Source organism: Somniosus microcephalus, chromosome 12 (genome assembly GCF_052327205.1).
Source record: "Somniosus microcephalus isolate GS21.2 chromosome 12, FLI_Smic_1.0, whole genome shotgun sequence".
Classification (NCBI taxonomy): domain Eukaryota; kingdom Metazoa; phylum Chordata; class Chondrichthyes; order Squaliformes; family Somniosidae; genus Somniosus; species Somniosus microcephalus.
Window position 1 is genome coordinate 184,463,209 of NC_140998.1, and position 25,666 is coordinate 184,488,874.

General features: G+C 61.9%; 1 pseudogene; it reads left to right on the forward strand.

The window, feature by feature from the left end:
• The window catches only part of LOC147109757 (guanylate-binding protein 7-like), a 367,888-nt pseudogene that overhangs the window by 204,307 nt on the left and 137,915 nt on the right, over positions 1 to 25,666 (forward strand).

Consider the following 25,666-nt stretch of genomic DNA (forward strand, 5'->3'; position numbering starts at 1 on the left):
TGCAGTGTTCCAATAGTGCCGCCTCTCCGACAGTGCAGTGTTCCAATAGTACCGCCTCTCCGACAGTGCAGCACTACCTCAGTACTGCCCCTCTGAAAGTGCGGCGCTTCCTCAGTACTACCCCTCCGACAGTGCGGCGCTTCCTCAGTACAGCCCCTGTTACAGTACTGCGCTCCCTCAATACTGCCCCTCTGAGAGTGTTGCGCTCCCTCAGTACTGCCCCACCGACAGTGCAGCACTCCCTCTGTACGGCCCGTCCGACAATGCTGCGCTCCCTCAGTACTGCCCCTCCGACAGAGCGGTGCTCCCTCAGTATTGCCCCTCTGACAGTGTGGCGCTCCCTCAGTGCTGCCCCTCTGACAGTGCAGCGCTCCCTAAGTAATGCCCCTCTGACAGTGCAGCGCTCCCTCAGTACTGCCCCACCGACAGTGCGGCGCTCCCACACTACTGTCCCTTCAACAGTGCAGCACTCCCTCTGTACTGCTCCTCTGACAGTTCGGCACTCCCTCAGTACTGATCCTCTGACAGTGCAGCGCTCCCTCAGTACTGCCTCACCGACAGTGCGGCGCTCCCACACTACTGCCCCTTCAACAGGGCAGCACTCCCTCTGTACTACTCCTTTGACAGTGCCGCGTTCCCTCAGTACTGCCCATCCGACGGTGCAGCGCTCCCTCAGTACTGCCCCTTCGACAGTGCGGCGCTCCTTCAGAACTGTCCCTCCAACAGTGCAGTGCTCCCTCAGTACTGCCCCTCCGACAGTGCAGCACTCCCTCAGTACTGCCCCACCGACAGTGCAGCGCCCCCTCAGTACTGCCCCTCCGACAGTACTGCACTCCCTCAATACTGCCCCTCTGACAGTGTTGCGCTCCCTCAGTACTGCCCCACCGACAGTGCGGCGCTCCCTCTCTACTGCCCCTCTGACAGTGCAGTGCTCCCTCTGTACTGCCCATCCGACAGTGCATTTCTCCCTCAGTATTGCCCCTCTGACAGTGTGGTGCTCCCTCAGTGCTGTCCCTCTGACAGTGCAGTGCTCCCTAAGTAGTGCCCCTCTGACAGTGCTGCGCTCCCTCAGTACTGCCCCTCCAACAGTGCAGCGCTCCCTCAGTACTGCCCCTCCGACTGTGTGGTGCTTCCTCAGTAACAGCCCCTCTTACAGTGCAGTGCTCCCTCAGTGCTGCCCCTCCGACAGTGCAGCACTCCCTCAGTACTTTCCCTCCGACAGTGCAGCACTCCCTCAGTACTGCCCCTCCGACAGTGTGTCGCTCCCTCAGTACTGCCCGTCGGACGGAGCGGCGCTCCCTCAGTACTGCCCCTCCGACAGTGTGGCGCTCCCTCAGTACTGCCCGTCAGACAGTGCGGCGCTCCCTCAGTACAGCCCCTCTTACAGTGCAGCACTCCCGCAGTACTGCCTCACCGACAGTGTGGCGCTCCCACACTACTGCACCTTCGACAGTGCAGCACTCCCTCTGTACTGCTCCTCTGACAGTGTGGCACTCCCTCAGTACTGCCCCTCCATCAGTGCAGTGTTCCAACAGTACCGCCTCTCCGACAGTGCAGGAGTCCCTCAGTACTGCCCCTCCAACAGAGCGGCGCTCCCTCAGTACCACCCCTCCGACAGTGCAGTGTTCCAACAGTACCGCTTCTCCGACAGTGCAGCACTCCCTCAGTACTGCCCCTCCGACAGTGCGGCAGTTCCTCAGGACTGCCCCTCCAACGGTGCAGCGCTCCCACAGTGCTGCCCCTCCGACTGTGTGGTGTTCCCTCAGTACTGCACCTCTAACAGTGCAGCGCTCCCTCAGTACTGCCCCTCCAACAATGCTGCGCTCCCTCAGTACTGCCCTTCCGACAGTGCGGTGCTCCCTCAGTATTGCCCCTCTGACAGTGTGGCACTGCCTCTGTACTGCCCCTCTGACATTGCAGCGCTCCCTAAGTAATGCCCCTCTGACAGTGCAGCGCTCCCTCATTACTGCACCACCGACAGATCGGCGTTCCCACACTACTGCCCCTTCAACAGTGCGGCACTCCCTCAGTACTGCGCCTCAGACAGTGCGGCGCTCCCTCATTACCACCCCTCTTACAGTGCAGCACTCCCTCAGTAATGCCCCTCCGACGGTGCAGCGGTCCCTTAGTACTGCCTCTCCGACAGTGCAGCACTCCCTCAGTACTGGACCTCCGACAGTGCGGCGCTCTCTCAGTAATGCCCCTCCGTCAGTGTAGCGCTCCCTCAGTACTGCCCTTCTGACAGTGCAGCACTCCCTCAGTACTGCCCCTCCGACAGTGCACCATGCCCTCAGTACTGCCCCTCCGACAGTGCGGCGCTCCCTCAGTACTGCCCCTCTGATGGAGCAGCGCTCCCTCAGTACTGCCCCTCCTACAGTGCGGCCCTCCCTCAGTACTGCCTCTCTGACAGTGTGGAACACCCTCAGTACGGCTTCTCTGACAGTGCGGCGCTCCCTCAGTAATGCCCCTCCAAAAGTGCAGCGCTCCCTCAGTACTGCTCCTCCAACAGTGCAGCGCTCCCTCAGTACTGCCCCTCCGACAGTGCAGCACTCCCTCAGTACTGCCCCACCCACAGTGCAGCATCCTCTCAGTACTGCCCCTCTGACAGTGCTGCGCTCCCTCAGTATTGCCCCCCCTCGGTACTGTCCCTCCGACAGTACTGCGCTCAATCAATAATCCCCCTCTGACAGTGTTGCACTCCCTCAGTGTTGCCCCACCGACAGTGCGGCGCTCCCTCTCTACTGCCCCTCTGACAGTGCAGCGCTCCTTCTGTACTGCCCCTCTGACAGTGCAGTGCTCCCTCAGTAGTGCCCCACCGACAGTGCGGCGCTCCCACACTACTGCCCCTTCGACAGTGCAGCACACCCTCTGTACTGCTCCTCTGACAGTGCGGCACTCCCTCAGTGCTGCCCCTCCGACACTGCAGCGCTCCCTCTGTACTGCTCCTCCGACAGTGCGGCGCACCCTCAGTACTGCCCCTCCAAATGTGTGGCGCTCTCTCAGTACTGCCCCTCCGACAGTGCTGCGCTCCCTCAGTACTGCCCCTCCAACAGTGCAGCGCTCCCTCAGTACTGCCCCTCCGACACTGTGGCGCTTCCTCAGTACAGCCCCTCTAACAGTGCAGTGCTTCCTCAGTACTGCCCCTCCGACAGTGCAGCACTCCCTCAGTACTTTCCCTCTGACAGTGCAGCACTCCCTCAGTACTGCCCCTCCGACAGGGCGGCGCTCCCTCAGTACTGCCCCTCGGACGGTGCGGCGCTCCCTCAGTACTGCCCCTCGGACGGTGCGGCGCTCCCTCAGTACTGCCCCTTCGACAGTGCGGCGCTCCCTCAGTACTGCCCCTCAGTGCAGCGCTCCCTCAGTACAGCCCCTCTTACAGTGCAGCACTCCCTCAGTACTGCCCCTCCACCGGTGCAGCGGTCCCTTAGTGCTGCCCCTCCGACAGTGCAGCACTCCCTCAGTACTGGACCTACGACAGTGCGGCGCTCCCTCTGTATTGCCCCTCTGACAGTGCGGCGCTCCCTCAGTACTGCCCCTCCGTCAGTGTAGCACTCCCTCAGTACAGCCCCTCTTACAGTGCAGCACTCCCTCAGTACTGCTCCTCCGACGGTGCAGCAGTCCTTTAGTACTGCCCCTCCGACAGTGCAGCACTCCCTCAGTACTGGACCTCCGACAGTGCGGCGCTCCCTCAGTACTGCCCCTCTGACAGTGCGGTGGTCCCTCTGTACTGCCCCTCCGACAGTGCAGCACTCCCTCTGTACAGCCCCTCCGACAATGCTGCGCTCCCTCAGTACTGCCCCTCCAACAGTGCGGCGCTCCCTCAGTGCTGCCCCTCCGACAGTGCAGTACTCCCTTAGTACTGCCCCTCCGACAGTGCGGCGCTCCCTCAGCACTGCCCATCAGACAGTGCGGCGCTCCCTCAGTACAGCCCCTCTTACAGTGCAGCACTCCCTCTGTACTGCCCCTCCGACAGTGCGGTGCTCCCTCAGTATTGCCCCTCTGACAGTGCAGTGCTCCCTCAGTATGGCTCCTCTGATAGTGCGGCGTTCCCTCAGTACTGCCGCTCCAACAGTGCAGCGCTCCCTCAGTACTGCCCCTCAGACAGTGCGGCGCTCCCTCAGTACAGCCCTTCTTACATTGCAGCACTCCCTCAGTACTGCCCCTCCGACGGTGCAGCGGTCCCTTAGTACGGCCCCTCCGACAGTGCAGCACTCCCTCAGTACTGGACCTCCGACAGTGCGACGCTCCCTCAGTACTGCCCCTCTGACAGTGCGGCGCTCCCTCAGTACTGCCCCTCTGTCAGTGTAGCACTCCCTCAGTACAGCCCCTCTTACAGTGCAGCACTCCCTCAGTACTGCCCCTCCGACGGTGCAGCGGTCTCTTAGTACTGCCGCTCCGTCAGTGCAGTGTTCCAATAGTGCCGCCTCTCCGACAGTGCAGTGTTCCAATAGTACCGCCTCTCCGACAGTGCAGCACTACCTCAGTACTGCCCCTCTGAAAGTGCGGCGCTTCCTCAGTACTACCCCTCCGACAGTGCGGCGCTTCCTCAGTACAGCCCCTGTTACAGTACTGCGCTCCCTCAATACTGCCCCTCTGAGAGTGTTGCGCTCCCTCAGTACTGCCCCACCGACAGTGCAGCACTCCCTCTGTACGGCCCGTCCGACAATGCTGCGCTCCCTCAGTACTGCCCCTCCGACAGAGCGGTGCTCCCTCAGTATTGCCCCTCTGACAGTGTGGCGCTCCCTCAGTGCTGCCCCTCTGACAGTGCAGCGCTCCCTAAGTAATGCCCCTCTGACAGTGCAGCGCTCCCTCAGTACTGCCCCACCGACAGTGCGGCGCTCCCACACTACTGTCCCTTCAACAGTGCAGCACTCCCTCTGTACTGCTCCTCTGACAGTTCGGCACTCCCTCAGTACTGATCCTCTGACAGTGCAGCGCTCCCTCAGTACTGCCTCACCGACAGTGCGGCGCTCCCACACTACTGCCCCTTCAACAGGGCAGCACTCCCTCTGTACTACTCCTTTGACAGTGCCGCGTTCCCTCAGTACTGCCCATCCGACGGTGCAGCGCTCCCTCAGTACTGCCCCTTCGACAGTGCGGCGCTCCTTCAGAACTGTCCCTCCAACAGTGCAGTGCTCCCTCAGTACTGCCCCTCCGACAGTGCAGCACTCCCTCAGTACTGCCCCACCGACAGTGCAGCGCCCCCTCAGTACTGCCCCTCCGACAGTACTGCACTCCCTCAATACTGCCCCTCTGACAGTGTTGCGCTCCCTCAGTACTGCCCCACCGACAGTGCGGCGCTCCCTCTCTACTGCCCCTCTGACAGTGCAGTGCTCCCTCTGTACTGCCCATCCGACAGTGCATTTCTCCCTCAGTATTGCCCCTCTGACAGTGTGGTGCTCCCTCAGTGCTGTCCCTCTGACAGTGCAGTGCTCCCTAAGTAGTGCCCCTCTGACAGTGCAGCACTTCCTCAGTACTGCCTCACCGACAGTGCGGCGCTCCCACACTACTGCCCCTTCGACAGTGCAGCACTCCCTCTGTACTGCTCCTCTGACAGTGCGGCACTCCCTCAGTACTGCCCCTCCGACAGTGTGGCGCTTCCTCAGTACAGCCCCTCTAACAGTGCAGTGCTTCCTCAGTACTGCCCCTCCGACAGTGCAGCACTCCCTCAGTACTTTCCCTCTGACAGTGCAGCACTCCCTCAGTACTGCCCCTCCGACAGGGCGGCGCTCCCTCAGTACTGCCCCTCGGACGGTGCGGCGCTCCCTCAGTACTGCCCCTCGGACGGTGCGGCGCTCCCTCAGTACTGCCCCTTTGACAGTGCGGCGCTCATTCTGTACTGCCCCTCAGTGCAGCGCTCCCTCAGTACAGTCCCTCTTACAGTGCAGCACTCCCTCAGTACTGCCCCTCCGCCGGTGCAGCGGTCCCTTAGTGCTGCCCCTCCGACAGTGCAGCACTCCCTCAGTGCTGGACCTACGACAGTGCGGCGCTCCCTCAGTACTGCCCCTCTGACAGTGCGGTGCTCCCTCTGTACTGCCCCTCCGACAGTGCAGCACTCCCTCTGTACAGCCCCTCCGACAATGCTGCGCTCCCTCAGTACTGCCCCTCCAACAGTGCGGCGCTCCCTCAGTGCTGCCCCTCCGACAGTGCAGTACTCCCTTAGTACTGCCCCTCCGACAGTGCGGCGCTCCCTCAGCACTGCCCATCAGACAGTGCGGCGCTCCCTCAGTACAGCCTCACCGACAGTGCGGCGCTCCCACACTACTGCCCCTTCAATAGGGAAGCACTCCCTCTGTACTACTCCTTTGACAGTGCCGCGTTCCCTCAGTACTGCCCATCCGACGGTGCAGCGCTCCCTCAGTACTGCCCCTTCGACAGTGCGGCGCTCCTTCAGAACTGTCCCTCCAACAGTGCAGTGCTCCCTCAGTACTGCCCCTCCGACAGTGCAGCACTCCCTCAGTAATGCCCCACCAACAGTGCAGCGCCCCCTCAGTACTGCCCCTCCGACAGTACTGCACTCCCTCAATACTGCCCCTCTGACAGTGTGGTGCTCCCTCAGTGCTGTCCCTCTGACAGTGCAGTGCTCCCTAAGTAGTGCCCCTCTGACAGTGCAGCACTTCCTCAGTACTGCCTCACCGACAGTGCGGCGCTCCCACACTACTGCCCCTTCGACAGTGCAGCACTCCCTCTGTACTGCTCCTCTGACAGTGCGGCACTCCCTCAGTACTGCCCCACCGACAGTGCAGCACCCCCTCAGTACTGCCCCTCCGACAGTACTGCACTCCCTCAATACTGCCCCTCTGACAGTGTTGCGCTCCCTCAGTACTGCCCCACCGACAGTGCGGCGCTCCCTCTCTACTGCCCCTCTGACAGTGCAGTGCTCCCTCTGTACTGCCCCTCTGACAGTGCAGTGCTCCCTCAGTACTGCCCCTCCGACAGTGCGGTTCTCCCTCAGTATTGCCCCTCTGACAGTGTGGTGCTCCCTCAGTGCTGTCCCTCTGACAGTGCAGTGCTCCCTAAGTAGTGCCCCTCTGACAGTGCAGCACTTCCTCCGTACTGCCTCACCGACAGTGCGGCGCTCCCACACTACTGCCCCTTCGACAGTGCAGCACTCCCTCTGTACTGCTCCTCTGACAGTGCGGCACTCCCTCAGTACTGCCCCTCCATCAGTGCAGTCTTCCAACAGTACCTCCTCACCCTCTACTGCCCCTCTGACAATGCAGCGCTCCTTCTGTAGTGGCCCTCTGACAGTGCAGCGCTCCCTCAGTACTGCCCCTCCAACAATGCTGCGCTCCCTCAGTACTGCCCCTCCGACAGTACTGCGCTCCCTCAATATTCCCCCTCTGACAGTGCAGCGCTCGTTCTGTACTGCCCCTCTGACAGTGCAGTGCTCCCTCAGTACTGCCCCACCGACAGTGCGGCGCTCCCACACTACTGCCCCTTCGACAGTTCAGCACTCCCTCTGTACAGCCCCTCTGACAGTGCGGCACTCCCTCAGTGCTGCCCCTCCGACAGTGCAGCGCTCCCTCTGTACTGCTCCTCCGACAGTGCAGCGCTCCCTTAGTATTGCCCCTCCGACAGTGTGGCGCTTCCTCGGTACTGCCCCTCTTACAGTGCAGCGCACCCTCAGTACTGCCTCTCCGACAGCGCAGCACTCCCTCAGTACTGTCCCTCCGACAGTGCAGCGCTCCCTAAGTAATGCCCCTCTGACAGTGCAGCGCTCCCTCAGTACTGCCCCACCGACAGTGCGGCGCTCCCACACTACTGTCCTTTCAACAGTGCAGCACTCCCTCCGTACTGCTCCTCTGACAGTGCGGCACTCCCTCAGTACTTATCCTCCGACAGTGCAGCGCTCCCTCTTTACAGCTCCTCTGACAGTGCGGCACTCCCTCAGTACTGCCCCACCGACAGTGCAGCACCCCCTCAGTACTGCCCCTCCGACAGTACTGCACTCCCTCAATACTGCCCCTCTGACAGTGTTGCGCTCCCTCAGTACTGCCCCACCGACAGTGCGGCGCTCCCTCTCTACTGCCCCTCTGACAGTGCAGTGCTCCCTCTGTACTGCCCCTCTGACAGTGCAGTGCTCCCTCAGTACTGCCCCTCCGACAGTGCGGTTCTCCCTCAGTATTGCCCCTCTGACAGTGTGGTGCTCCCTCAGTGCTGTCCCTCTGACAGTGCAGTGCTCCCTAAGTAGTGCCCCTCTGACAGTGCAGCACTTCCTCCGTACTGCCTCACCGACAGTGCGGCGCTCCCACACTACTGCCCCTTCGACAGTGCAGCACTCCCTCTGTACTGCTCCTCTGACAGTGCGGCACTCCCTCAGTACTGCCCCTCCATCAGTGCAGTCTTCCAACAGTACCTCCTCACCCTCTACTGCCCCTCTGACAATGCAGCGCTCCTTCTGTAGTGGCCCTCTGACAGTGCAGCGCTCCCTCAGTACTGCCCCTCCAACAATGCTGCGCTCCCTCAGTACTGCCCCTCCGACAGTACTGCGCTCCCTCAATATTCCCCCTCTGACAGTGCAGCGCTCGTTCTGTACTGCCCCTCTGACAGTGCAGTGCTCCCTCAGTACTGCCCCACCGACAGTGCGGCGCTCCCACACTACTGCCCCTTCGACAGTTCAGCACTCCCTCTGTACAGCCCCTCTGACAGTGCGGCACTCCCTCAGTGCTGCCCCTCCGACAGTGCAGCGCTCCCTCTGTACTGCTCCTCCGACAGTGCAGCGCTCCCTTAGTATTGCCCCTCCGACAGTGTGGCGCTTCCTCGGTACTGCCCCTCTTACAGTGCAGCGCACCCTCAGTACTGCCCCTCCGACAGCGCAGCACTCCCTCAGTACTGTCCCTCCGACAGTGCAGCGCTCCCTAAGTAATGCCCCTCTGACAGTGCAGCGCTCCCTCAGTACTGCCCCACCGACAGTGCGGCGCGCCCACACTACTGTCCTTTCAACAGTGCAGCACTCCCTCCGTACTGCTCCTCTGACAGTGCGGCACTCCCTCAGTAATTATCCTCCGACAGTGCAGCGCTCCCTCTTTACAGCTCCTCCGACAGTGCGGCGCACCCTCAGCACTGCCCCTCCAACAGTGTGCCGCTTTCTCAGTACTGCCCCTCCGACAGTGCTGCGCTCCCTCAGTACTGCCCCTCCAACAGTGCAGCGCTCCCTCAGTACTGCCGCTCCGACAGTGCAGCACTCCCTCAATACTGCACCTCCGACAGTGCGGCGCTCCCTCAGTACTCCCCCTTAGACAGTGCGGCGCTCCCTCAGTACAGCCGCTCTTACAGTGCAGCACTCCCTCAGTATTGCCCCCCGAAGGTGCAGCGGTCCCTTAGTACTGCCTCTCCGACAGTGCAGCACTCCCTCAGCACTGGAACTCCGACAGTGCGGCGCTCCCTCAGTAATGCCCCTCCGTCAGTGTAGCGCTCCCTCAGTACTGCCCCTCCGACAGTGCAGCATTCCCTCAGTACTGCCCCTAAGACAGTGCGGCGCTCCCTCAGTACTGCCCCTCGGACGGTGCGGTGCTCCCTCAGTACTGCCCCTCCGACAGTGCGGTGCTCCCTCAGTACTGCCTCTCTGACAGTGCGGAGCAACCTCAGTATGGCTCCTCTGACAGTGCGGCGCTCCCTCAGTACAGCCCCTCCGACAGTGCAGCGCTCCCTCAGTACTGCCGCTCAGACAGTGCGGCGCTCCCTCAGTACAGCCCCTCTTACAGTGCAGCACTCCCTCAGTACTGCCCCTCCGATGGTGCAGCGGTCCCTTAGTACTGCACCTCCGACAGTGCAGCATTCCCTCAGTACTGGACCTCCGACAGTGCGACGCTCCCTCAGTACTGCCCGTCTTTCAGTGCAGCACTCCCTCAGTACTGCCCCTCCGACGGTGCAGTGGTCCCTTTGTACTGCCCCTCCGACAGTGCAGTGTTCCAAAAGTGCCGCCTCTCCGACAGTGCAGCACTACCTCAGTACTGCCCCTCTGAAAGTGCGGCGCTTCCTCAGTACTGCCTCTCTGAGAGTGTTGCGCTCCCTCACTACTGCCCCACCGACAGTGCAGCACTCCCTCAGTACAGCCCGTCCGACAGAGCGCTGCTCCCTCAGTATTGCCCCTCTGACAGTGTGGCGCTCCCTTAGTGCTGCCCCTCTGACAGTGCAGCGCTCCCGAAGTAATGCCCCTCTGACAGTGCAGCGCTCCCTCAGTGCTGCCCCACCGACAGTGCGGCGCTTCCAAACTACTGTCGCTTCAACAGTGCAGCACTCCCTCTGTACTGCTCCTCTGATAGTTCGGCACGCCCTCAGTACTGATCCTCTGATAGTGCAGCGCTCCCTCAGTACTGCCCCACCGACAGTGCGGCACTCCCACACAACTGCCCCTTCAACAGTGCAGCACTCCCTCTGTGCTACTCCTTTGACAGTGCGGCGTTCCCTCAGTACTGCCCATCCGACGGTGCAGCGCTCCCTCAGTACTGCCCCTTCAACAGTGCGGCGCTCCCTCAGAACTGACCCTGCAACAGTGCAGCGCTCCCTCAGTACTGCCCCACTGACAGTGCAGCGCCCCCTCAGTACTGCCGCTCCGACAGTGCTGCGCTCCCTCAGTACTGCCCCTTCGACAGTACTGCACTCCCTCAATAATGCCCCTCTGACAGTGTTGCGCTCCCTCAGTACTGCCCCACCGACAGTGCGGCGTTCCCTCTCTACTGCCCCTCTGACAGTGCAGCACTCCCTCTGTACTGCCCCTCCGACAGTGCGGTGCTCCTTCAGTATTGCCCCTCTGACAGTGTGGCGCTCCCTCAGTACTGCCCCTGTGACAGTGCAGTGCTCCCTAAGTAATGCACCTCTGAGAGTGCAGCACTCCCTCAGTACTGACTCACCGACAGTGCGGCGCTCCCAACCTACTGCCCCTTCGACAGTGCAGCACTCCCTCTGTACTGCTCCTCTGACAGTGCGGCACTCCCTCAGTACTGCCCCTCCGTCAGTGCAGTGTTCCAACAGTACCGCCTCTCTGACAGTGCAGCACTCCCTCGGTACTGCCCCTCCGACAGTGCGGTGCTCCCTCAGTACCACCCCTCCGACATTGCTGTGTTCCAACAGTACCGCCTCTCTGACAGTGCAGCACTACCTCAGTACTGCCCCTCTGAAAGTGCGGCGATCCCTCAGTGCTGACCCTCCGACAGAGCGGCGCTTCCTCAGTGCAGCCCTTCTTACAGTGCAGCGATTCCTCAGTACTGCCCCACCGACGGTGCAGCGCTCCCTCAGTACGGCCCCTCCAACAGTTTGGTGCTCCCTCAGTACTGCCCCTCCAACAGTGCAGCGCTCCCTCAGTACTGCTCCTCCGACAGTGCTCCACTCCCTCAGTACTGCCCCTCCGACAGTACTGCGCTCCCTCAATACTCCCCCTCTGACAGTGTTGCAAGCCCTCAGTACTGCCCCACTGACAGTGCGGCGCTCCCTCTCTACTGCCCCTCTGACAGTCCAGTGCTCCTTCTGTACTGCCTCTCTGACAGTGCAGTGCTCCCTCAATACTGCCCCACTGACAGTGCGGCGCTCCCACACTACTGCCCCTTCGACAGTGCAGCAATCCCTCTGCACTGCTCCTCTGAAAGTGCGGCACTCCCTCAGTGCTGCCCCTCTGACAGTGCAGCGCTCCCTCTGTACTGCTCCTCCGACAGTGCAGCACGCCCTCAGTACTGCCCCTCCAACAGTGTGGCGCTCTCTCAGCACTGCCCCTCCGACAGTGCTGCGATCCCTCAGTACTGCCCCTCCAACAGTGCAGCGCTCCCTCAGTACTGCTCCTCCGACAGTGTGGCGCTTTGTCAGTACAGCCCCTCTTACAGTGCAGCGCTCCCTCAGTACTGCCCCTCCGGCAGTGCAGCACTCCCTCAGTACTGTCCCTCCGACAGTGCAGCACTCCCTCAGTACTGCCCCTCCGACAGTGCTGCGCTCCCTCAGTACTGCCCCTCCGACAGTACTGCACTCCCTCAATACTGCCCCTCTGACAGTGCAGCGCTCCCTCTGTACTGCCCCTCCGACAGTGCGGTGCTCCTTCAGTATTGCCCCTCTGACAGTGTGGCGCTCCCTCAGTACTGCCCCTCTGACAGTGCAGTGCTCCCTAAGTAATGCACCTCTGAGAGTGCAGCACTCCCTCAGTACTGCCTCACCGACAGTGCGGCGCTCCCAAACTACTGCCCCTTCAACAGTGCAGCACTCCCTCTGTACTGCTCCTCTGACAGTGCGGCACTCCCTCAGTACTGCCCCTCAGACGGTGCGGCGCTCCCTCAGTACTGCCCCTCCGACAGTGCGGCGCTCCCTCAGTACTGCCCCTCAGACGGTGCGGCGCTCCCTCAGTACTGCCCCTCCGACAGTGCGGCGCTCCCTCAGTACTGCCTCTCTGAGAGTGCGGAACACCCTCAGTACTGCCCCTCAGACAGTGTGGCGCTCCCTCAGTACAGCCCCTCTTACAGTGCAGCACTCCCTCAGTACTGCCCCTCCGACGGTGCAGCGGTCCATTAGTACAGCCCCTCTGACAGTGCAGCACTCCCTCAGTACTAGAACTCCAACAGAGCGGGGCTCCCTCAGTACTGCCCCTCTGACAGTGCGGTGCTCCCCCAGTATTGCCCCTCCGACAGTGCTGCGTTCCCTCAGTACTGCCCCTCTGACAGTACTGCGCTCCCTCAATACTGCACCTCTGAGGGTGTTGCGCTCCCTCAATACTGCCCCACCGACAGTGCAGCACTCCCTCAGTACAGCCCGTCCGACAATGCTGCGCTCCCTCAGTACTGCCCCTCCGACAGTACGGTGCTCCCTCAGTATTGCCCCTCTGACAGTGTGGCGCTCCCTCAGTGCTTCCCCTCTGACAGTGCAGCGATCCCTAAGTAATGCCCCTCTGACAGTGCAGCGCTCCCTCAGTACTGCCCCACCGACAGTGCGGCGCTCCCACACTACTGTCCCTTCAACAGTGCAGCACTCCCTCTGTACTGCACCCCTGACAGTTCGGCACTCCCTCAGTACTGATCCTCTGACAGTGCAGCGCTCCCTCAGTACTGCCCCACCGACAGTGCGGCGCTCCCACACTACTGCCCCTTCAACAGTGCAGCACTCCCTCTGTACTACCCCTTTGACAGTGCGGCGTTCCCTCAGTACTGCCCATCCGACGGTGCAGCACTCCCTCAGTACTGCCCCTTCGATAGTGCGGCGCTCCCTCAGAACTGCCCCTCCAACAGTGCGGTGCACCCTCAGTACTGCCCCTCCGACAGTGCAGCACTCCCTCAGTACTGCCCCACCGACAGTGCAGCGCCCCCTCCGTACTGCCCCTCCGACAGTGCTGCGCACCCTCAGTACTGCCCCTCCGACAGTACTGCATGCCCTCAATACTGCCCCTCTGACAGTGTTGCGCTCCCTCAGTATTGCCCCTCTGACAGTGTGGCGCTCCCTCAGTACTGCCCCTCTGACAGTGCAGTGCTCCCTAATTAATGCCCCTCTGACAGTGCAGCACTCCCTCAGTACTGCCTCACCGACAGTGCGGCACTCCCTCACTACTGCCCCTTCGACAGTGCAGCACTCCCTCTGTACTGCTCCTCTGACAGTGCGGCACTCCCTCAGTACTGCCCCTCCATCAGTGCAGTGTTCCAACAGTACCGCCTCCCCGACAGTGCCGCAGTCCCTCGGTACTGCCCTTCCGACAGTGCGGCACTCCCTCAGTACCACCCCTCCGACAGTGCAGTTTTCCAACAGTACCGCCTCTCCGACAGTGCAGCACCAGCTCAGTACTGCCCCTCTGAAAGTGCGGCGCTCCCTCAGTACTGCCCCTCCGACAGTGCGGCGCTTCCTCAGTACAGCCACTCTTACAGTGCAGCGATTCCTCAGTACTGCCCCACCGACGGTGCAGCGCTCCCTCAGTACGGCCTCCAACAGTTTGGTGCTCCCTCAGTACTGCCCCTCCAACAGTGCTGCGCTCCCTCAGTACTGCTCCTCCGACAGTGCTCCACTCCCTCAGTACTGCCCCTCCGACAGTACTGCGCTCCCTCAATACTCCCCCTCTGACAGTGTTGCAAGCCCTCAGTACTGCCCCTCCGACAGTGCAGCACTCCCTCAATACTGCACCTCCGACAGTGCGGCGCTCCCTCAGTGCTGCACCTCAGACAGTGCGGCGCTCCCTCAGTACAGCCCCCCGAAGGTGCAGCGGTCCCTTAGTATTTCCTCACCGACAGTGCAGCACTCCCTCTGTACTGGACCTCCGACAGTGCGGCGCTCCCTCAATAATGCCGCTCCGTCAGTGTAGCGCTCGCTCAGTACTGCCCCTACGACAGTGCAGCATTCCCTCAGTACAGCCCCTCCGACAGTGCGGCGCTCCCTCAGTACTGCCCCTCGGACGATGCGGCGCTCCCTCAGTACTGCCCCTCCGACAGTGTGGCGCTCCCTCAGTACTGCCTCTCTGACAGTGCGGAGCACCCTCAGTATGGCTCCTCTGACAGTGCGGCGCTCCCTCAGTACTGCCCCTCCAACAGTGCAGCGCTCCCTCAGTACAGCCCCTCTTACAGTGCAGCTCTCCCTCAGTACTGCCCCTACGACGGTGCAGCGGTCCCTTAGTACTGCCCCTCCGTCAGTGCAGTGTTCCAAAATTGCCGCCTCTCCGACAGTGCGGTGCTCCCTCAGTACCACCCCTCCAACAGTGCAGTGTTCCAACAGTACCGCATCTCCGACAGTGCAGCACTAGCTCAGTACTGCCCCTCTGAAAGTGCGGCGCTTCCTCAGTACTGCCCCTCCGACAGTACTGCACTCCCTCAATACTGCCCCTCTGACAGTGCAGCGCTCCCTCTGTACTGCCCCTCCGACAGTGCGGTGCTCCTTCAGTATTGCCCCTCTGACAGTGTGGCGCTCCCTCAGTACTGCCCCTCTGACAGTGCAGTGCTCCCTAAGTAATGCACCTCTGAGAGTGCAGCACTCCCTCAGTACTGCCTCACCGACAGTGCGGCGCTCCCAAACTACTGCCCCTTCAACAGTGCAGCACTCCCTCTGTACTGCTCCTCTGACAGTGCGGCACTCCCTCAGTACTGCCCCTCAGACGGTGCGGCGCTCCCTCAGTACTGCCCCTCCGACAGTGCGGCGCTCCCTCAGTACTGCCCCTCAGACGGTGCGGCGCTCCCTCAGTACTGCCCCTCCGACAGTGCGGCGCTCCCTCAGTACTGCCTCTCTGAGAGTGCGGAACACCCTCAGTACTGCCCCTCAGACAGTGTGGCGCTCCCTCAGTACAGCCCCTCTTACAGTGCAGCACTCCCTCAGTACTGCCCCTCCGACGGTGCAGCGGTCCATTAGTACAGCCCCTCTGACAGTGCAGCACTCCCTCAGTACTAGAACTCCAACAGAGCGGGGCTCCCTCAGTACTGCCCCTCTGACAGTGCGGTGCTCCCCCAGTATTGCCCCTCCGACAGTGCTGCGTTCCCTCAGTACTGCCCCTCTGACAGTACTGCGCTCCCTCAATACTGCACCTCTGAGGGTGTTGCGCTCCCTCAATACTGCCCCACCGACAGTGCAGCACTCCCTCAGTACAGCCCGTCCGACAATGCTGCGCTCCCTCAGTACTGCCCCTCCGACAGTACGGTGCTCCCTCAGTATTGCCCCTCTGACAGTGTGGCGCTCCCTCAGTGCTTCCCCTCTGACAGTGCAGCGATCCCTAAGTAATGCCCCTCTGACAGTGCAGCGCTCCCTCAGTACTGCCCCACCGACAGTGCGGCGCTCCCACACTACTGTCCCTTCAACAGTGCAGCACTCCCTCTGTACTGCACCCCTGACAGTTCGGCACTCCCTCAGTACTGATCCTCTGACAGTGCAGCGCTCCCTCAGTACTGCCCCACCGACAGTGCGGCGCTCCCACACTACTGCCCCTTCAACAGTGCAGCACTCCCTCTGTACTACCCCTTTGACAGTGCGGCGTTCCCTCAGTACTGCCCATCCGACGGTGCAGCACTCCCTCAGTACTGCCCCTTCGATAGTGCGGCGCTCCCTCAGAACTGCCCCTCCAACAGTGCGGTGCACCCTCAGTACTGCCCCTCCGACAGTGCAGCACTCCCTCAGTACTGCCCCACCGACAGTGCAGCGCCCCCTCCGTACTGCCCCTCCGACAGTGCTGCGCACCCTCAGTACTGCCCCTCCGACAGTACTGCATGCCCTCAATACTGCCCCTCTGACAGTGTTGCGCTCCCTCAGTATTGCCCCTCTGACAGTGTGGCGCTCCCTCAGTACTGCCCCTCTGACAGTGCAGTGCTCCCTAATTAATGCCCCTCTGACAGTGCAGCACTCCCTCAGTACTGCCTCACCGACAGTGCGGCACTCCCTCACTACTGCCCCTTCGACAGTGCAGCACTCCCTCTGTACTGCTCCTCTGACAGTGCGGCACTCCCTCAGTACTGCCCCTCCATCAGTGCAGTGTTCCAACAGTACCGCCTCCCCGACAGTGCCGCAGTCCCTCGGTACTGCCCTTCCGACAGTGCGGCACTCCCTCAGTACCACCCCTCCGACAGTGCAGTTTTCCAACAGTACCGCCTCTCCGACAGTGCAGCACCAGCTCAGTACTGCCCCTCTGAAAGTGCGGCGCTCCCTCAGTACTGCCCCTCCGACAGTGCGGCGCTTCCTCAGTACAGCCACTCTTACAGTGCAGCGATTCCTCAGTACTGCCCCACCGACGGTGCAGCGCTCCCTCAGTACGGCCTCCAACAGTTTGGTGCTCCCTCAGTACTGCCCCTCCAACAGTGCTGCGCTCCCTCAGTACTGCTCCTCCGACAGTGCTCCACTCCCTCAGTACTGCCCCTCCGACAGTACTGCGCTCCCTCAATACTCCCCCTCTGACAGTGTTGCAAGCCCTCAGTACTGCCCCTCCGACAGTGCAGCACTCCCTCAATACTGCACCTCCGACAGTGCGGCGCTCCCTCAGTGCTGCACCTCAGACAGTGCGGCGCTCCCTCAGTACAGCCCCCCGAAGGTGCAGCGGTCCCTTAGTATTTCCTCACCGACAGTGCAGCACTCCCTCTGTACTGGACCTCCGACAGTGCGGCGCTCCCTCAATAATGCCGCTCCGTCAGTGTAGCGCTCGCTCAGTACTGCCCCTACGACAGTGCAGCATTCCCTCAGTACAGCCCCTCCGACAGTGCGGCGCTCCCTCAGTACTGCCCCTCGGACGATGCGGCGCTCCCTCAGTACTGCCCCTCCGACAGTGTGGCGCTCCCTCAGTACTGCCTCTCTGACAGTGCGGAGCACCCTCAGTATGGCTCCTCTGACAGTGCGGCGCTCCCTCAGTACTGCCCCTCCAACAGTGCAGCGCTCCCTCAGTACAGCCCCTCTTACAGTGCAGCTCTCCCTCAGTACTGCCCCTACGACGGTGCAGCGGTCCCTTAGTACTGCCCCTCCGTCAGTGCAGTGTTCCAAAATTGCCGCCTCTCCGACAGTGCGGTGCTCCCTCAGTACCACCCCTCCAACAGTGCAGTGTTCCAACAGTACCGCATCTCCGACAGTGCAGCACTAGCTCAGTACTGCCCCTCTGAAAGTGCGGCGCTTCCTCAGTACTGCCCCTCCAACAGTGCGGCGCTTCCTCAGTACAGTCCTTCTTACAGTGCAGCGCTTCCTCAGTACTGCCCCTCCGACGGTGCTGCGCTCACTCAGAACGGCCCCTCCGACAGTGTAGTGCTCCCTCAGTACTGCCCCTCCAACAGTGCAGCGCTCCCTCAGTACTGCCCCTCCAACAATGCTGTGCTCCCTCAGTACTCCCCCTCTGACAGTGTTGCGCTCCCTCAGGACTGCCCCACTGACAGTGAGGCGCTCCCTCTCTACTGCCTCTCTGACAGGGCAGTGCTCCTTCTGTACTGCCTCTCTGACAGTGCGGCGCTCCCACACTACTGCCCCTTCGACAGTGCAGCAATCCCTCTGTACTGCTCCTCTAAAAGTGTGGCACTCCCTCAGTTCTGCCCCTCTGACAGTGCAGCGCTCCCTCAGTACTGCTCCTCCGACAGTGCAGCGCGCCCTCAGTACGGCCCCTCCAACAGTGCAGCGCTCCCTCAGTACTGCCCCTCCGACAGTATGGCACTTCCTCAGTACAGCCCCTCTTACAGTGCAGCGCTCTCTCAGTACTGCCCCTCCGACAGTGCTGCGATCCCTCAGTACTGCCCCTCCAACAGTGCAGCGCTCCCTCAGTACTGCCCCTCCGACAGTATGGCACTTCCTCAGTACAGCCCCTCTTACAGTGCAGCGCTCTCTCAGTACTGCCCCTCCGACAGTGCTGCGATCCCTCAGTACTGCCCCTCCAACAGTGCAGCGCTCTCTCAGTACTGCCCCTCCGACAGTGCAGCACTCCCTCAGTACTGTCCCTCCGACAGTGCAGCGCTCCCTCAGTACTGCCCCTCCGACAGTGCGGCGCTCCCTCAGTACTGCCAGTCCGACAGTGCAGCACTCCCTCTGTACTGCTCCTCTGACAGTGTGGCACTCCCTCAGTACTGCCCCTCCATCAGTGCAGTGTTCCATCAGTACCGCCACCCCCGACAGTGCCGCAGTCCCTCGGTACTGCCCTTCCGACAGTGCGGCACACCCTCAGTACCACCCCTCCGACAGTGCAGTTTTCCAACAGTACCGCCTCTCCGACAGTGCAGCACTACCTCAGTACTGCCCCTCTGAAAGTGCGGTGCTCCCTCAGTACTGCCCCTCTGACAGTGCGGCGCTTCCTCAGTACAGCCCCTGTTACAGTGCAGCGCACCCTCAGTACTGCCCTCCGACGGTGCTGCGCTCCCTCAGTACTGCCCCTCCAACAGTGCAGCGCTCCCTCAGTATTGCCCATCCGACAGTGTGGCGCTTCCTCAGTACAGCCCCTCTTAAAGTGCAGCGCTCCCTCAGTACTGCCCCTCCGACAGTGCAGCACTCCTTCAGTACTGTCCCTCCGACAGTGCAGCACTCCCTCAGTATTGCCCCTCTGACAGTGTGGCGCTCCCTCAGTGCTGCCCCTCTCACAGTGCAGCGCTCCCTAAGTAATGCCCTTCTAACAGTGCAACGCTCCCTCAGTACTGCCCCACCGACAGTGCGGCGCTCCCACACTACTGTCCCTTCAACTGTGCAGCACTCCCTCTGTACTGCTCCTCTGACAGTGCGGCACTCCCTCAGTACTGATCCTCCGACAGTGCAGCGCTCCCTCTTTACTGCTCCTCCGACAGTGCGGCGCACCCTCAGTACTGCCCCTTCAACAGTGTGGTGCTCTCTCAGTACTGCCCCTCCGGCAGTGCTGCGCTCCCTCAGTACTGCCCCTCCAACAGTGCAGCGCTCCCTCAGTACTGCCCCTCCGACAGGCGGCGCTCTCTCAGTACTGCCCCTCCGACAGTGCTGCGATCCCTCAGTACTGCCCCTCCAACAGTGCAGCGCTCCCTGAGTACTGCCCCTCCGACAGTATGGCGCTTCCTCAGTACAGCCCCTCTTACAGTGCAGCGCTCCCTCAGTACTGCCCCTCCGACAGTGCAGCACTCCCTCAGTACTGTCCCTCCGACAGTGCAGCGCTCCCTCAGTACTGCCCCTCCGACAGTGCGGCGCTCCCTCAGTACTGCCCCTCAGACGGTGTGGCGCTCCCGCAGTACTGCCAGTCCAACAGTGCAGCACTCCCTCAGTACTGCCTCACCGACAGTGCGGCGCTCCCACACTACTGCCCCTTCGACAGTGCAGCACTCCCTCTGTACTGCTCCTCTGACAGTGCGGCACTTCCTCAGTACTGCCCCTCCATCAGTGCAGTGTTCCAACAGTACCGCCTCCCCGACAGTGCCGCAGTCCCTCGGTACTGCCCTTCCGACAGTGCGGCACTCCCTCAGTACCACCCCTCCGACAGTGCAGTTTTCCAACAGTACCGCCTCTCCGACAGTGCAGCACTACCTCAGTACTGCCCCTCTGAAAGTGCGGCGCTCCCTCAGTACTGCCCCTCCGACAGTGCGGCGCTTCCTCAGTACAGCCCCTGTTACAGTGCAGCGCGTCCTCAGTACTGCCCCTCCGACGGTGCTGCGCTCCCTCAGTACTGCCCCTCCAACAGTGCAGTGCTCCCTCAGTATTGCCCATCCGACAGTGTGGCGCTTCCTCAGTACAGCCCCTCTTAAAGTGCAGCGCTCCCTCAGTACTGCCCCTCCGACAGTGCAGCACTCCCTCTGTACTGCTCCTCTGACAGTGTGGCACTCCCTCAATACTGCCCCTCCGTCAGTGCAGTGTTCCAACAGTACCGCCTCGCTGACAGTGCCGCACTGCCTCGGCACTGCCCCTCCGACAGTGCGGCGCTCCCTCAGTACCACCCCTCCGACAGTGCTGTGTTCCAACATTACCCGCCTCTCCGACAGTGCAGCACTCCCTCAGTACTGCCCCTCCGACAGTGCGGCACTTCCTCAGTACAGCCCCTGTTACAGTGCAGCGCTTCCTCAGTACTGCCCCTCCGACGGTGCAGCGCTCCCTCAGTACTGCCCCTCCAACAATGCTGTGTTCCCTCAGTACTGCCCCTCCGACAGTGCTGCGCTCCCTCAGTACTGCCCCTCCGACAGTACTGCGCTCCCTCAGTACTCCCCCTCTGACAGTGTTGCGCTCCCCCTCTACTGCTCCTCTGACAGTGCAGCGCTCCCTCAGTACTGCCCCTCCAACAATGCTGCGCTCCCTCAGTACTGCCCCTCCAACAGTACTGCGCTCCCTCAATACTCCCCCTCTGACAGTGTTGCGCTCCCCCTCTACTGCCCCTCTGACAGTGCAGCGCTCCCTCAGTACTGCCCCTCCAACAATGCTGCGCTCCCTCAGTACTGCCCCTCCAACAGTACTGCGCTCCCTCAATACTGCCCCACTGACAGTGCGGCGCTCCCCCTCTACTGCCCCTCTGACAGTGCAGCGATCCTTCTGTACTGCCCCTCTGACAGTGCAGTGCTCCCTCAGTACTGCCCCACCGACAATGCGGCGCTCCCACACTACGAACCCCTTCGACAGTACAGCAATCCCTCTGTACTGCTCCTCCGACAGAGCAGCGCGCCCTCAGTACTGCCCCTCCAACAGTGTGGCGCTCTCAGTACTGCCCCTCCGACAGTGCTGCAATCCATCAGTACAGCCCCTCCAACAGTGCAGTGCTCCCTCGGTACTGCCCCTCCGACAGTGTGGCGCTTCCTCAGTACAGCCCCTCTTACAGTGCAGCGCCCCCTCAGCACTGCCCCTCCGACAGTGCAGCACTCCCTCAGCACTGTCCCTCCGACAGTGCAGCACTCCCTCAGTACTGCTCCTCCGACAGAGCGGCGCTCCCTCAGTACTGCCCCTCAGACGGTGTGGCGCTCCCTCAGTACTGCCCCTCCGACAGTGCGGCGCTCGCTCAGTACTGCCTCACCGACAGTGCGGCACTCCCACACTACTGCCCTTCGACAGTGCAGCACTCCCTCTGTACTGCTCCTCTGACAGTGCGGCACTCCCTCAGTACTGCCCCTCCGTCAGTGCAGTGTTCCAACAGTACCGCCTCGCTGACAGTGCCGCACTGCCTCGGTACTGCCCCTTCGACAGTGCGGCGCTCCCTCAGTACCACCCCTCCGACAGTGCAGTGTTCCAACATTACCGCCTCTCCGACAGTGCAGCACTCCCTCAGCACTGCCCCTCCGACAGTGCTGCACTTCCTCAGTACAGCCCCTGTTACAGTGCAGCGCTTCCTCAGTGCTGCCCCTCCGAAGGTGCAGCGCTCCCTCAGTACTGCCCCTCCAACAATGCTGCGCTCCCTCAGCACTGCCCCTCCGACAGTGCTGCGCTCCCTCAGTACTGCCCCTCCGACAGTACTGCGCTCCCTCAGTACTCCCCCTCTGACAGTGTTGCGCTCCCCCTCTACTGCCCCTCTAACAGTGCAGCGCTCCTTCTGTACTGCCCCTCTGACAGTGCAGCGCTCCCTCAGTACTGCCCCTCCAACAATGCTGTGCTCCCTCAGTACTGCCCCTCCGACAGTACTGCGCTCCCTCAATACTCCCCCTCTGACAGTGTTGCGCTCCCTCAGTACTGCCCCACTGACAGTGCGGCGCTCCCCCTCGACTGCCCCTCTGACAGTGCAGCGATCCTTCTGTACTGCCCCTCTGACAGTGCAGTGCTCCCTCAGTACTGCCCCATTGACAGTGCTGTGCTCTCTCAGTACTGCCCCTCTGACAGTATTGCACTCCTTCAATACTGCCCCTCTGACAGTGTTGCGCACCCTCAGTACTGCCCCTCCGGCAGTGTGGCGCTCCCTCAGTACTGCCTCTCTGACAGTGCGGAACACCCTCATTACGACTACTCTGACAGTGCGGTGCTCCCTCAGTACTGCCCCTCCAACAGTGCAGCGCTCCGTCAGTACTGCCACTCCAACAGTGCGGCGCTCCCTCAGTACTGCCCCTCCGACAGTGCAGCACTCCCTCAGTACTGCCCCACCGACAGTGCAGCGCACCCTCAGTGCTGCCCCTCCGACAGTGCTGCGCTCCCTCAGTACTGCCCCTCCGACAGTACTGCGCTCCCTCAATACTGCCCCTCTGACACTGTTGCGCTCCCTCAGTACTGCCCCACTGACAGTGCGGCGCTCCCTCTCTACTGCCCCTCCAGCAGTGCAGTGCTCCCTCAGTACTGCCCCTTCGACAGTGCAGCACTCCCTCAATACTGCCCCTCTGACAGTGCAGCTCTCCCTCAGTTCTGTCCCTCCGACAGTGCGGCAATCCCTCAGTACTGGCCCTCCAACAGTGCAGCGCTCCGTCAGTACTGCCACTCCAACAGTGCGGCGCTCCCTCAGTACTGCCCCTCCGACAGTGCAGCACTCCCTCAGTACTGCCCCACCGACAGTGCAGCGCACCCTCAGTGCTGCCCCTCCGACAGTGCTGCGCTCCCTCAGTACTGCCCCACCGACAGTACTGCGCTCCCTCAATACTGCCCCTCTGACAGTGTTGCGCTCCCTCAGTACTGCCCCACTGACAGTGCGGCGCTCCCTCTCTACTGCCCCTCCAACAGTGCAGTGCTCCCTCAGTACTGCCCCTTTGACAGTGCAGCACTCCCTCAATACTGCCCCTCCAACAGTGCAGCGCTCCCTCAGTTCTGGCCCTCCGACAGTGCAGCACTCTCTCAGTGCTGCCCCACTGAGAGTGCAGCGCCCCCTCAGTACTGCCCCTCCGACAGTGCTGCGCTCCCTCAATACTGCCCCTCCGACAGTACTGCACTCCCTCAATACTTCCCCTCTGACAGTGTTGCGCTCCCTCAGTACTGTCCCACTGACAGTGCGGCGCTCCCTCAATACTGCCCCTCTGACAGTGCAGTGCTCCCTCTGTACTGCCCCTCCGACAGTGCGGTGCTCCTTCAGTATTGCCCCTCTGACAGTGTGGCGCTCCCTCAGTACTGCCCCCTGACAGTGCAGTGCTCCCTCAGTAATGCACCTCTGAGAGTGCAGCACTCCCTCAGTACTGCCTCACCGACAGTGCGGCGCTTCCACACTACTGCCCCTTCGACAGTGCAGCACTCCCTCTGTACTGCTCCTCTGACAGTGCGGCACTCCCTCAGTACTGCCCCTCCATCAGTGCAGTGTTCCAACAGTACCGCCTCTCCGACAGTGCAGCACTCCCTCGGTACTGCCCCTCCGACAGTGCGGTGCTCCCTCAGTACCACCCCTCCGACAGTGCTGTGTTCCAACAGTACCGCCTCTCTGACAGTGCAGCACTACCTCAGTACTGCCCCTCTGAAAGTGCGGCGCTCCCTCAGTACTGCCCCTCCGACAGTGCGGCGCTTCCTCAGTACAGCCCTTCTTACAGTGCAGCGCTTCCTCAGTACTGCCCCTCCGACGGTGCAGCGCTCCCTCAGTACGGCCCCTCCGACAGTGTGGTGCTCCCTCAGTACTGCCCCTCCAACAGTGCAGCGCTCCCTCAGTACTGCCCCTCCAACATTGCTGCGCTCACTCAGTACTGCCCCTCCGACAGTGCTCCACTCCCTCAGTACTGCCCCTCCGACATTACTGTGCTTCCTCAATACTCCCCCTCTGACAGTGTTGCGCTCCCTCAGTACTGCCCCACTGACAGTGCGGCGCTCCCTCTCTACTGCCCCTCTGACAGAGCAGTGCTCCCTCAGTACTGCCTCTCTGACAGTGCAGTGCTCCCTCAGTACTGCCCCACCGACAGTGTGGCGCTCCCACACTACTGCCCCTTCGACAGTGCAGCAATCCCTCTGTACTGCTCCTCCAACAGTGTGGCTCTCTCTCAGTACTGCCCCTCCGACAGTGCTGCGATCCCTCAGTACTGCCCCTCCAACAGTGCAGCACTAACTCAGTACTGTGCCTCCGACAGTGTGGCCCTTCCTCAGTACAGCCCCTCTTACAGTGCAGCGCTCCCTCAGTACTGCCCCTCAGACAGTGCAGCACTCCCTCAGTACTGTCCCTCCGACAGTGCAGCACTCCCTCAGTACTGCCCCTCCGACAGTGCGGCGCTCCCTCAGTACTGCCCCTCAGACGGTGTGGCGCTCCCTCAGTACTGCCCCTCCGACAGTGCGGAACACCCTCAGTATGGCTCCTCTGACAGTGCGGCGCTCCCTCAGTACTGCCCCTCCAACAGTGCAGCGCTCCCTCAGTACTGCCCCTCAGACAGTGTGGCGCTCCCTCAGTACAGCCCCTCTTACAGTGCAGCACTCCCTCAGTACTGCCCCTCCGACGGTGCAGCGGTCCCTTAGTACAGCCCCTCCGACAGTGCAGCACTCCCTCAGTACTGGAACTCCGACAGTGCGGCGCTTCCTCAGTACTGCCCCTCTGACAGTGCGGTGCTCCCTCAGTATTGCCCCTCCGACAATGCTGCATTCCCTCAGTACTGCCCCTCTGACAGTACTGCGCTCCCTCAATACTGCCCCTCTGATAGTGTTGCGCTCCCTCAGCACTGCCCCACCGACAGTGCAGCACTCCCTCAGTACAGCCCGTCCGACAATGCTGCGCTCCCTCAGTACTGCCCCTCCGACAGTGCGGTGCTCCCTCAGTATTGCCCCTCTGACAGTGTGGCGCTCCCTCAGTGCTGCCCCTCTGACGGTGCAGCGCTCCCTAAGTAATGCCCCTCTGACAGTGCAGCGCTCCCTCAGTACTGCCCCACCGACAGTGCGGCGCTCCCACACTACCGTCCCTTCATCAGTGCAGCACTCCCTCTGTACTGCTCCCCTGAGAGTTCAGCACTCCCTCAGGACTGATCCTCTGACAGTGCAGCGCTCCCTCAGTACTGCCCCACCGACAGTGCGGCGCTCCCACACTACTGCCCCTTCAACAGTGCAGCGCTCCCTCTGTACTACTCGTTTGACAGTGCGGCGTTCCCTCAGTACTGCCCATCCGACGGTGCAGCGCTCCCTCAGTACTGCCCCTTCGACAGTGCGGCGCTCCCTCAGAACTGCCCCTCCAACAGTGCGGTGCTCCCTCAGTACTGCCTCTCCGACAGTGCAGCACTCCCTCAGTACTGCCCCATCGACAGTGCAGCGCCCCCTCAGTACTGCCCCTCCGACAGTACTGCACGCCCTCAATACTGCCCCTCTGACAGTATTGCGCTCCCTCAGTACTGCCCCACTGACAGTGCGGCGCTCCCTCTCTACTGCCCCTCTGACAGTGCAGGGCTCCCTCTGTACTGCCCCTCTGACAGTGCGGTGCTCCCTCAGTATTGCCCCTCTGACAGTGTGGCGCTCCCTCAGTGCTGCCCCTCTG